At 43.8% G+C, this 12,822-nt stretch overlaps 1 protein-coding gene across 2 annotated transcripts in view; it reads left to right on the top strand.

Annotated features, from left to right (window-relative positions):
* FIG4 (FIG4 phosphoinositide 5-phosphatase) overlaps nucleotides 1–12,822 on the top strand; it is a 744,221-nt gene that overhangs the window by 447,930 nt on the left and 283,469 nt on the right. The window lies entirely within an intron of this gene.

Genomic DNA, 12,822 nt, shown 5'->3' with positions numbered 1-12,822 from the left:
GTCAATAGGAGTTTGCAGCTGCGATCATGTGGTTGCTTATGCTATTATACATAGCAGTGCTTCATGTATAGCAGAAATGACGATCTCCTATGAATGGGCGGGATTTATGATACTCTTCTGGCATTTGTTTAATTCCGCTGTAGGATTGACAGTGGGATTTAACTCATTAGCAGCCACGGGTAGAGCTTGTATCCACCTGCGGCTGTTAAAGGCACTAGACAGATGTTTAAATCAGCTGTCATGTTCGAGGAAAGTTGCAGGCTCAACATCAGAGCCCACGACAAAGTCAGGGACACAAATATGTCGTAAATATACATCATATGTCATGAAGGGGTAAAAAAGGTGTACATTAAAAGAAGAATTAAGCACAGATGAAAAATAGGCAAACAGACTAAAAGCTAGACAAAAAAGAGGTGCAGAAGCAATAATGAATTGGTCCCTATGTACCTAGAAAATCGTATGTATGTATCTCCATGGTAACTGCTTAATCTCTTGGTTGGTGAGTTGTCTACCAATTCCTGTAGACTGTAATAAGTCTAATGCGTTCCGATCAATACATAATTAAAAAAAGATGTGTGACCCTAAAATAGCCATCTCCCATGAAAGTTAAAAAAATATAACTTTTAAAAGAAATACCAGTCATATTATTTCTCTCTTTCCAACTTGCATCCTATTGTAGAAGCTAATATTAAACGCGCGGGACATTCTTTTTACCTATTCTTATTTTCTTCTCAGGCAGGAGTGGGCTCTGGCATCACGGTGCTAAACAGCTATTTGTACCGTTGACATAATCAAGACTTAATTCTGTTATCTTCTATATGCCATGATCAATAGCGATGTTGGCATTTAGAAGTTTATGAGAGGGAGTGGGCGCTGTCTCACCCCTCCGATACCCCCACAATATGATCATAGGGAGCCGAGGGTTGTCATGGCATCCAGCTGCGGTGACCTGTTAGACCCAGCCATAGGCAGCTTTATTTTTTGGATCAGTACTTTTATGGTGATACCATATTTATATGCTTTTGTTATGTTTTGTTGCCTTTACACTCTAAAAACATATTTTATAGAAAAAATTTATTACATTTCCATAGTTTGAAATCTCTATAGATTTTTTTTATTTGTCCACTGATAGTACTAATAGCATTTTTAGCAAGTTTATGGTAGCAAACACTCAAAAATCAATATACGGTTTATCTAGTATATCTGTAATCGTAGTGATCCAAAGGATAAAGCCATCTTATCACTTATACCGCACAAGGAACGACATAAAAATAAATAAAACCAATTCTTGAACTTCTGTTGATTTGTTCCATCTGCCTCCAAATCACTTTAAGACTTGTTTCACATTTATTCTGTGCTCTACACTGAGTGCTTATATCTAGTAGTGTACCTATTTATAGTCATGCACAAAAGCGTGGTGAACCACAGTTTTGTGCACTTCTGACAACAGAGCCCAGACAGAGTGTAGAGTAGCTCTGCTGCCTCATTATAGTGAATTGATCCATTGGAATTCTATCTGGATATGTCAGGATTCTGTCTTAATCACGTATTTTGAGATTTAGATGGAAACCCCAATGTAAGTTCTCAACGTAAAGTACAGAATAAATGTGAACAAAACCTTAAAAGTGATCCAAAATGTTCTGTACCCCAAAATGCTACCAAGAAAAGCTTCAACTAAATCCACAAAAAAATAAGCTCACACTCTGGTCCGTCATCTGTATATTGAAATATAGAGCGTTTCAAAGCTATGGGTAGCACAAAAATTGTGGAAAAGCAACATGGCTCCCTAGAGAGAAATCCAGTAATATCTACTCCCAAATCCCAATGTCCCTCTCCTTTTTGAACCAAAATCGCAGTTAGTGTCCACATATTCGGCATTAATGTAACAAAGAGGACCCTCTTAATTTATGAGGTGCATGTCTCCAGAACCCCAAGCTGGTTACAATGTACTGGCACGACAGTGTATTGGGAACTAAAATGTATTGAGCACTACAATGGCATATTTGCAATTTTCACTATGCAATGTCCACTGCATGTTTGTATTTGTAAAACATTCAAAATCGTCACTACACCTATAGATAAGCTCCCAAAGGCATGTAATTTCTGAAATGGTGTTGCATGAGGAAGGATTCTACTGTTCTGGCACTTAGAGGGCTTTTCAAGTAGAGTTTGCAAACTATTCTAAGAAAATCTACACTCTAAAAGTCAAATGACCTCTTTCCCTCCTGAACCCTGCCATGTTTCCAAACAGTACTGTACAGCCTCATATGGTCTGGATCACACTTCCATTTTTTAAAATCCGTCCAAATCCGTCATTTTCCGTTAAAAAACGGATCCGCCATTTTTTTGGAGGATCCGTTTTTTGGTCCCATAGACTTCCATTAGCGGTTACCGTGGATCCGTCAAAAAAACGGATCCGTTTGCATCCGTTTGCGGTAAAACGGAAACTGATCCGTTTTTAACACAAAAACAGATGCAAAAAACGGATGGCGGATGCCAAAAAACGGATGTGTGAAACAGGCCATATGGGGTATTTCCATGTTCAGGAGAAATTGTGTAACAAACTAGGCAGGAAATTCTACCCATTTTCTGTTGTGAAAATTTAAAATCTGGGACTAAAGCAATATTTTAGTGACAAAAATTTTATAATGCTTTCTTCACAGCTCAATGGTATTAAATTCTGTGAAACACCTGTGGTGTCGATATGTTCACTGAACATCTAGATCAATTCAATGAGGGGTATTGTTTGTAAAAGGGGGTCATTTATGAGTGGTTCTGCTGTTCTGGGACCTTGAGGACTTTGCCAATATGATATTGGACCCGCAAACTTTTCCAACAAAATCTGCACTCCAATGTGGTGCTCCTTCCCTTCTAAGAATTCCACTGTGATGGAAAAGTGGTTTCTTTCTGAATATAGGGTATAATCTTACTTATTAGAAGTTGTGCAACCTATTATGTGGTCCATTTTCTCCTAATAGCCGTTTTTTAAATATTAAAAACTTGGGGCTAAAACAACATTTTAGTCAAAAAATAGTATTTTTTCTCTTTCACAGCCCAATATCATACAATTTTGTGAATCTCCTGTGGACTTAAAATTATTACTACTGCCCTAGATGAATTCCTGAAGGGATGTAGCTTCCAAAATGGGGTTTCTTGTGGTGGTTTCTAATGTTTTGTCTCCTCAAAGGTGTCACGGGGTGATTGTTACGGTATGACGTGACCCAACGGATGGTCAGTCAGCTAATGGCACAACACACACAACGGAGATAGAATAAGGGAGAGGAAGGTCCTACCAATAGGGAATAAGGAATGGTCACCACCTGAGCTCGAATCTGAGCATGTCCTGCACTCACCTAACGCCCTATGCGAGTCCTTTCCCCCGCCACCGTCCCGATACTTCATCCCTCACTGTCACCTAAACTGCCCTGGCTTTGGGGACTAGCCTAGCCACTACAGATGATAACACGGGATAGTGAGAAACAAGTAAGGGATGGGGAAAAAACAACTTGGTTTCTGGACACCGCTTCTAAGCTCCACACCGCAGATAACAACAGCAACTGAACTCCCAACACAAGACGTGGATGACACCAGAGAGCTGCTCTCCTGCTAGACTGGTCTTCAGAAAGGAACTGTATCACCAACTGTCAGCTGGTGCATCAGGTGACCTTTTAAAGGATGGTGGGAATGGTCACCACCTGCATCAGCTGACCCAGCAGTACTGCAGTAACACCAGATTGCGAACGGGGAAAAAACTGACATTACCCCCCAATGGTCCAAAAGGAAAAAAGTTTTAAACTGAGTGGAACCAGAGCTGCCACAAATCCAAAAATGAATTGTGACAAAAGGCTCTCCTAATGTGGGTTGTTTGTGACTTTTAAATGTTTTTAAAAGTGTTCAGTTCAGTGTATACCAATAAAGTATTACTATTTTTATGGTCATCCTTGCAGTAGTGCATGTGTCTTTGTCTTGTTTTGATATACCATTTTGTATAAACATACTACAGGTTTGATCCCATGTATGTGATGGTACCCTTAACTCTTTTTTGTTAATCAAGCAGTTGATTCTGACCACATTTGGAGTATCACTGAATTTTAACGCTAAAGCATAATTTCAGTAAAAAAAAAAGTGCTTTTTAATTTTTTCTTCTAGTTTGCATTAAATCTTGTGAAGCACTTAAATTTAGAATTATTTAGAGTTGGCAAGCTTTTTGAATGTGGTATGTAGTGCAGCAGTGTTCCCACCGTGCAGTAATGAGGCAGTGACCCAGGAAAGTTCAAAGCAAACATATTTAATGTCCAAACCTCACAAAATGAAGAGCACACATTATTCTCCTGATCGCAGCCGGGGCGTCAAAACAGTCTGTATCTGAGACCGGTTGCCGTGGGTGTTTGCTCCACCGTGTGACACGGAGGGGCACCAGGCATTCGCTTCTCTTGGCTCTGTGTTAACTCACACAAGTTAGCTGCTGCAGGGCCACCAGCTCTGCCGCTTGCAAACAAACACTGACATCCCCAAACCCTTGACTGCAGATTTTTTTTTTTAATGGAATCTGTGGCCTTGGGCCTCTTGTAAGACCCGGCTAGAGGAACCGAACCACCCCACTACCAAAAATAAAAGCCCATGCCGAGTTTCCTTAAATCTGCCTTGGGCAAATACACTCACTGGCCACTTTATTAGGTACACCATGCTAGTAAGGGGTTGGACCCCCTTTTGCCTTCAGAACTGCATCAATTCTTCGTGGCAGAGATTCAACAAGGTGCTGGAAGCATTCCTCAGAGATTTTGGACCATATTGACATGATGGCATCACACAGTTGGCGCAGATTTGTCGGCTGCACATCCCTGATGCGAATCTCCTGTTCCACCACATCCCAAAGATGCTCTATTGGATTGATATCTGGTGACTGAGGAGGCCATTTGAGTACAGTGAACTCATTGTCATGTTCAAGAAACCAATCTGAGATGATTCGAGCTTTATGACATGGCGCATTATCCTGCTGAAAGTAGCCATCAGATGTTGGGTACATTGTGGTCATAAAGGGATGGACATGGTCAGCAACAATACTCAGGTAGGCTGTGGCGTTGCAACGATGCTCAATTGGTACCAAGGGGCCCAAAGAGTGCCAAGAAAAAATTCCCCACACCATGACACCACCACCACCAGCCTGAACCGTTGATACAAGGCAGGATGGATCCATGCTTTCATGTTGTTTACGCCAAATTCTGACCCTACCATCCGAATGTCGCAGCAGAAATCGAGACTCATCAGACCAGGCAATGTTTTTCCAATCTTCTACTGTCCAATTTCGATGAGCTTGTGCAAATTGTAGCCTCAGTTTCCTGTTCTTAGCTGAGAGGAGTGGTACCCAGTGTGGTCTTCTGCTGCTGTAGCCCATCTGCCTCAAAGTTCGACGCACTGTGCGTTCAGAGATGCTCTTCTGCCTACCTTGGTTGTAACGGGTGGCAATTTGAGTCACTGTTGCCTTTCTATCAGCTCGAACCAGTCTGCCCATTCTCCTCTGACCTCTGGCATCAACAAGGCATTTCCGGCCACACAACTGCCGCTCACTGGATTTTTTTTCTTTTTCGGACCATTCTCTGTAAACCCTAGAGATGGTTGTGCGTGAAAATCCCAGTAGATCAGCAGTTTCTGAAATACTCAGACCAGCCCTTCTGGCACCAACAATCATGCCACGTTCAAAGGCACTCAAATCACCTTTCTTCCCCATACTGATGCTCGGTTTGAACTGCAGGAGATTGTCTTGACCATGTCTACATGCCTAAATGCACTGAGTTGCCGCCATGTGATTGGCTGATTAGAAATTAAGTCTTAACACACAGTTGGACAGGTGTACCTAATAAAGTGGCCAGTGAGTGTAGCTTGTCCAAGAACAAACTTACTTTTATCCTGCATTGCAGCCACAGCTATACCTGTGACTGCAATGCACTCCAGCGGCCTTAATATGTTTCTATTCGCATCCTGGGGGATACATACCGTCACTCGCATATAATACCTGTCAGTGCCTCACATACCCCCTTCCCTGTTCAAACTTGTGGGGTTGAACATTTGTCACCAAACATGGTGCCCTTGACAGGGCATCCGCATTTCCCTGTGTCTTCCCAGCCCGATCTTCCACCCAAAAAACTAAAATTTTGTAGGGACAGGAACCATCTGGTGACCCACGCATTCCTCTCATTTACATTACTCATCCAGAAAAGGGGAATGATCCATTACCAACCAAAATTGTCGCCCGAGCAAATAGTTTCCTCTATGTAGGTGACCGGATGTTCATCCCCATTCACCTCTTGCGACCGTACCGCACCTAGGCCTACCTCTGATGCATCTGTTTGTACTATAAAAGTTTTCTTGCCGTTGAGACAGATGAGGACTGGCTGTCCACACAAAGCCAACTTCGTGTACTGGAATGTCTGCTCCGCTTGAGGGTTCCACCGTACCATAATCACCTTACCATTAAACAGATGGGTTAGGGGTGCCGATCTCCCAGCAAAATTGGGTATAAACTGGCGGTAGTACCCAGTGAAGCCAAGAAACGTCCTCAACTGCTTCGTACTTAAAGACTTGGGCCAGTTTGCTCCTGTCTCTTTAGCTGCGTCGAGCTACCCCCTAGGATGCCTGCCATACAATAGTTCAAAAGGGGAGAAACCCATGGAAGGCTGTTGTACCTTGTGGATAGCGAACATCAGATAGGGCAATAACATGTCCCAATCCCTCCTGTCCTTGGAAACCACCTTTTTGAGCATGGGCTTGAGGGTCTTATCAAACCTTGCCACCAACCCGTTGGTTTGTGGGTGGTACATCGACATAGGTAGTTGTTTAATCGGGAGCAGCTTACATAGCTCCCAGATCACCTTGGACATAAAAGGGGTCCCTTGATCTGTAAGGATCTCCTTTGATATCCCAAGGCGACAAAACATTGAAAACAGCTCACGGGCGATTAGTTTTGCCGAGATGTGACAAAGGGGCATCGCCTCTCGGTATCGCATGGCGTAGTCCACTACGACCAGAATATGTTGATGGCCACGGGTGGACTTCACTGTAGGCCCAACCAGATCCATTGGTATCCCCTCAAATGGTACCACTATAATGGGTAGAGGCACCAATGGACTCCAGAAATTCGCAGTGGGTGTGGTAAATTGGCACTCAGGACATGACTCACAATACCTCTGGACCTCAGCATAAATCCTGGGCCAAAAGAACTGCTGCAGAATTCATTTCATTCTTGGGTTTTCTTTACCCCTAAGTATCCTCCCAGCATGTGTGTGCGCCATCTCTAGCACGTCCCGACGGTTCGACTGGGGCACCACCAGTTGTTCTACCACTTCATCTCGGATTTTATCAACCCTATTCAACAATTCTTCGTTGATAGCCATGTGGAGGAAAAACGTTTCTGCACCCGGGTGCTGAGCCACCCCATTTATTTTCACTACCCTTTCTCATGCCCGGGCCAGGGTGGCATCCTGAAGCTGAGCTGTCCCCAAACGTTCCAGGGGATACTTCCAGCTCAGGGATCATCGTGGTCTCCTCGACCTCTCCTGCCAATACCTCTAGGAGAAACCTATCTGGGTTACACTATGTCCCTAGGTTGGCAACCCCTACAGCAGGCATCCCTGACTCGGGATCTTCGGGTTCCGCACCCGGAATAACCTTTATCCTGGGAGGGTTAACTCTGTTCTCCCACAGGGATCAAAACAGGGGCAAGTTTGTTCAAAACGTAGTCCCAAAAAGAAGGGTCTTCACCACTAACACCACGTTTTATCTCCCTACAAGGAGTGGAGAGAACAATCTCTGCAGTCGGGTATTCTCAGAGGTCCCCATCTATACACACCACCTCCACCTTCCGATCCTTGGGGTTGTTCCAGCAACTAGTGACCCATGGACAAGAGTCACTAATCTCCCTGAGTCCAGGAGGGCCTCGGCCTGGTGTCCTTTGATGCACATCTGGCATAGTTGCGGTTCACCCGCTGAGACGAACGGATCCACGGTGCAAATGGCCTGGGCGTACATCGACATGCGGTGAGCATACCCGCAGTGCACAGGTTCAGCTGTCAGGAGGCAGTTGGCAGCCACATGTCCTGGCCCATGGTACCATCAACACTTAATAGCTGTGGCATGACTGGACCTTGGGGCTGATTTAGCGGAACAGAGTCGCTGGTCATTCTGTCTTCTGGGTACCCCCTCAGTACAGGCTAGGTCCTGAATGGCCCTAGCAGAGGATCATGGACCTTTCCTAGGCTCCTGGGCTGTCTGGGCCCGACGTGATAGTCGTAGTGGAGCAGAGTCCTGTATAAAGTCCTGAGTGACCATATACTGCTCAATCAGGCTAACCACCTGGTCCCCTTGGCCCACCCAACGCTGAATAGGGCTGGCAGAGTTCTTATTAGCCCGTCAAACACCACTCCCTCCACCATCTGGTAAGGGGTTAAGGTCTCGGGCTGAAGCCTTCTTTTACCAGCTGTAACATGTCATATGCCTGAAACCTGGCGGGATGAGACCACGCAAAGGACCACTGAAACACCCATTGCGCCCACACATGTGTATTGATACCAAGTCGAGCAAGGATCTCACCTCTCAGTTTCTCATAGTCCAAGGCACCATCCTGACTGAGGTCCAAGTAGGCCTTCTGGGCATCTCCTGTCAAGAAGAGGGGCACCACTTCAACCCACTGTAACATCGACAAGCTCTCCCGCTCTGCTGTGCGCTCGAACACGATGAGGAAAGCCTCCAAATCGTCCTCAGGATTCATCTTCCACAGCTCTGACCAGACTTTGTACCGGGCCTCAGATGGGATCGGGGTCGCTGGTGATGGCGCCTTTCTCAGGGCCGCAATCTGCTGTAGAATCAGCTCATCGTTTTCTGCTAATGGTGATTGTGCTGCTGCAATTGGTGCTGCTCCTGCTGCCATTGCTCTTTTTGTTGGCGCTGAAACTGCAGCTGTTCCTCTTGCTGTTGTCGCTGGAACTGCAGCTACTGCTGCGTACAGCCAACTGCTTGAGTATTTCATTCATTTTGTCAGCAGACTTGAACTGTAGCGTTGCAGGCTTAATTACTGGCATGCAGCAGACTTTGGGTATGCCTCAGTTCACACTGCCCGCATTTTCCAGACATATGTAGTGCAGCGGTGTTTCCACCATGCAGTAATGAGGCAGTGACCCAGGAAAGTTCAAAGCCAATGTATTTAATGTCCAAACCTCACATAATGAAGAGCAAAAGGTATCCTCTGGATCGCAGCCATGGCGTCAAAACAGTTCATATCCGAGACCGGTTGCTTTGGCCGACTGCACCACTGTGTGACGCTGAGGGGTGCCAGGCGATCACTTCTTTTGACTCTGTATTACCTCACAAAAGCTGGCTGTTGCAGAGCTACCTGCTTTGCCACCTGCAAACAAACACTGACACACCCAAACCCTTTAATGCAGGGTTTTTTTTAATGGAATATGTGGCCACTTGTAAGACTCCGCTGGAGGGAGCAATATTTGGCAAATAGCTTGTCCAAGACCAAACTTACTTTTATTCTGCATTGCAGCTACAGCTATTCCTGTGACTGCACTGCACTCCAGCGGCCTCAATATGCTTCTATGTGCATCCTGGGGGATACATACCGTCCCCTCGCATATAATACCTGTTATTGCCTCACAGGTTATAAATACTTTTGGGGGGCAGATTTGAGACTGTATTGTTTGTGTTTTTTGTCCTATACGCCCCAAAAAATATAGATTTTGTAACTTTTTGGAAAAAATTAGAAATTGCTCCTACGTTTCTAACCCTTTTAACATCCCTCCCCAAAAAAGTATTTAAAAAAAATTATGCTGATGTAAAGCAGACATGTGGTAAATGTTGTTTTTTAAATATTTTGTGTGGTATCACCATCTGTTTTAAGGGCATAAAATTTCAAAATTCTGAAATTGCCCGTTTTTCAAAATTTTTGATTTTTTTCATAAATAAATGCAAATCATATCAACCTCAGTTTACTTTCAACATATAGTCTTAGAATCACTGAGATATGTGGAAGCATTCCAGAGTTATTATGGCATAAAGTGACACTGGCCTGGTCATGAAGGTAAAAACTGGTTCTGGTGTGAAAGAGTTAAAAACAGGATTATAATACTTTTGCAAATCAGTCATCTTAAGCAACCATAAAGCTACTGGATTTATTTAGAAATGACTAGTTGTAGAAAGCGTGTGATCTGCATTCTTGCTTTCTTTGTAGTGTTTATTAGAGACACTGAATTGATGTTTTTTTCTGGCTCAATTTCTGCATATCTCGGGGCTCATGTTCTCATCCCCAGAATCAGCTAGGGATTTGATCTTCAGCAAGGCAGGTATTCTAGTGGCACCTCCGAGCCAGTCATTTAGTTTTTTTATCTTTTCAATTAGTTCATGATGAGAGATGTTATTGCAGATTTGTAAGCTGTTTGTTTCTTTTTTTTATCTGTGTTTCTTTTATGCTGTGTAAGCTTTGAAAAATAACTTTACATTTCTTTATTATGCACAAATTTACCTTTTAGATGACCTACTCCATAAGAAAAGACATTTTATTATGATGATAATAAATAGAAAATGTTGCTGTTTATAATATATTCCAGTGGTTTATATTTTATTCTTGTATATTGAACTGATATAACAATAACATGAGTTATGAAAGGGCTTACAGAATAAAATCATAGTAGTTCTAAATGATAACTTACTAGAAATGATTCAATTGATCTGCTGGGAATAGAAATTGAGTCAAATTGCATTAAATTTGCAAATCCAGATGAATTCAAACCATTTGCAATTCAATTTGCATGGATCGTTAAAAAAAAAAATATCTGGTGCAATTTCATACGTTGCTGAAGAATGTTGCAGTTAGAGAGCGACTCGCATGATGTCAGGCTTGGCCGCATGCGCTTCTCCATGCTGCTTTGCAGCTATTCTATCACGAAGACTAGCGTAGCCTATAAAGGATGACTATCGCAGCCACTATAAAAGAGAAGGCTGGAAAAGCAGCTGCCATTTTAGGGTTTTGAAACCTAGGGCTAGGAGTTAGGAGTATACAGCTCATCTTCAGAAAGAAGGATAGCAAGGCATAAGGCCTCCTTCAGGCATCCATTTTTCGCGTATATACTGTCCTCATACACGGTATATAGTGAGACATGTAGCTAAACCCCCTGTCTTTAAGAAAGAGAGGCTGTAAGTTGTAACCTTCTTTTATTGATTACAGATGTGACAGGAAAGGGTGAAACTATAGGATGCAATTACAGGAGCATTTCAGAATATATAACTGCACAGAGCATAAAACACAAATAGTTTGCAATACACAGTAATATGAGGTAATACACAGGTAGCATCAGGTAATACATAGGTGATGATTACCTACTTAGTACAGCAATCGTATTGATAAACACAGGACTGTAACACATACTGTAGATAGTGCTTACCAACTATGCTTAGGGCCCCGTCACACATAGCGATCTCGCTAGCGAGATCGCTGCTGAGTCACAAGTTTTGTGACACAACAGCGATCTCACCAGTGAAATCGCTGTGTTTGACAGCGATCAGCGACCAGCCCCCCTGCCGGTATTGCTGATCGCTGTAGGAAACCATTGGACATTTCTTTTGTCGCTGGTCTCCCGCTGGCCAGCACGCATCGCTGCGTGTGACAGGCGGGAGACCAGCGATCTGCTGGTAACTAAAGCTGGAGTCACACATAGCGACTCACCAGCAATCCCGACAACGATATCAACGTGTCAGGATTGCTGGTGAGTCGCTATGTGATCGCTGGTGAGCTGTCACACAGACAGCTTCACCAGCGATCAGCACAGCGATGCCGAGCGCGCGGCGTCGCTGTGCTCGTTAGTTACCAGGGAGCTGGTAACTAACGTACACATCGGGTATCCAAGGGACGTGCGTCCCTTAGATACCCGATGTGTACGTTAGTTACCAGCGCGCTGATGCAGGGAGCTGGTAACTAACGTACACAACGGGTATCCAAGGGACGTGCGTCCCCTAGATACCTGATGTGTACGTTAGTTAGCAGCTCTCTGCATCAGCGTGCTGGTAACTAACGAGGACAGCGATGCCGCGCCCTCGGCGTCGCTGTGCTGATCGCTGGTGAAGCTGTCTGTGTGACAGCTCACCGGCGATCACATAGCGACACACCAGCGATCCTGACACGTTGATATCGTTGTCGGGATCGCTGGTAAGTCGCTATGTGTGACTCCAGCTTTAGAGCAGGCTGTTTAAGGAGCATGAAGAAAACAAATGGTGAGGTTTCTCCTCAGACACATGGAGGAACAATGACTCCTGTTCCATTCACAGTGTCATAATAAGACCACAATGCAACAGGAACAATCCCACAATGCCCTAGGAACTTCCCATAATACATTGCAAATTAAACTAGAATCTATACATTAAACTGCCAGCAGATGGTGCTGTTACCTTACAATATGAAATATAGGAAGGATTAATACACACAAAATATACAATGTCTGTAATAACAGAGACATAGAAAAATATGACTAAAATTTCTAGGCAGAAATTAAATGGCTGGACAGAACAACGTACCTATTCTATCACATTGTAATGTGTGGATCCCGTCACATGTCTTTTTTTGTGGACTGCGTGTGTATGTAAAATTCATGGAGATATGTCCTTTTTTTTTTTACCGGCATCACTGATGTAAATCACGGACAGCATACAGATGGAATTGGTGTGCTGTTTGTGACTAACATTGCAAATGCTAGGAGAAGCTTTAAAATGTATCCATATGTGAAAGATACTGATGAAACACTGAAGATAAAAAATGACTCACTGACAAAATAC

This window comes from Dendrobates tinctorius, unplaced genomic scaffold, assembly GCF_039654945.1.
Source record: "Dendrobates tinctorius isolate UK_male_01 unplaced genomic scaffold, ASM3965494v1 ptg000046l, whole genome shotgun sequence".
In the NCBI taxonomy this organism is placed as follows: domain Eukaryota; kingdom Metazoa; phylum Chordata; class Amphibia; order Anura; family Dendrobatidae; genus Dendrobates; species Dendrobates tinctorius.
This window is presented reverse-complemented; position numbering and strand designations above follow the sequence as displayed.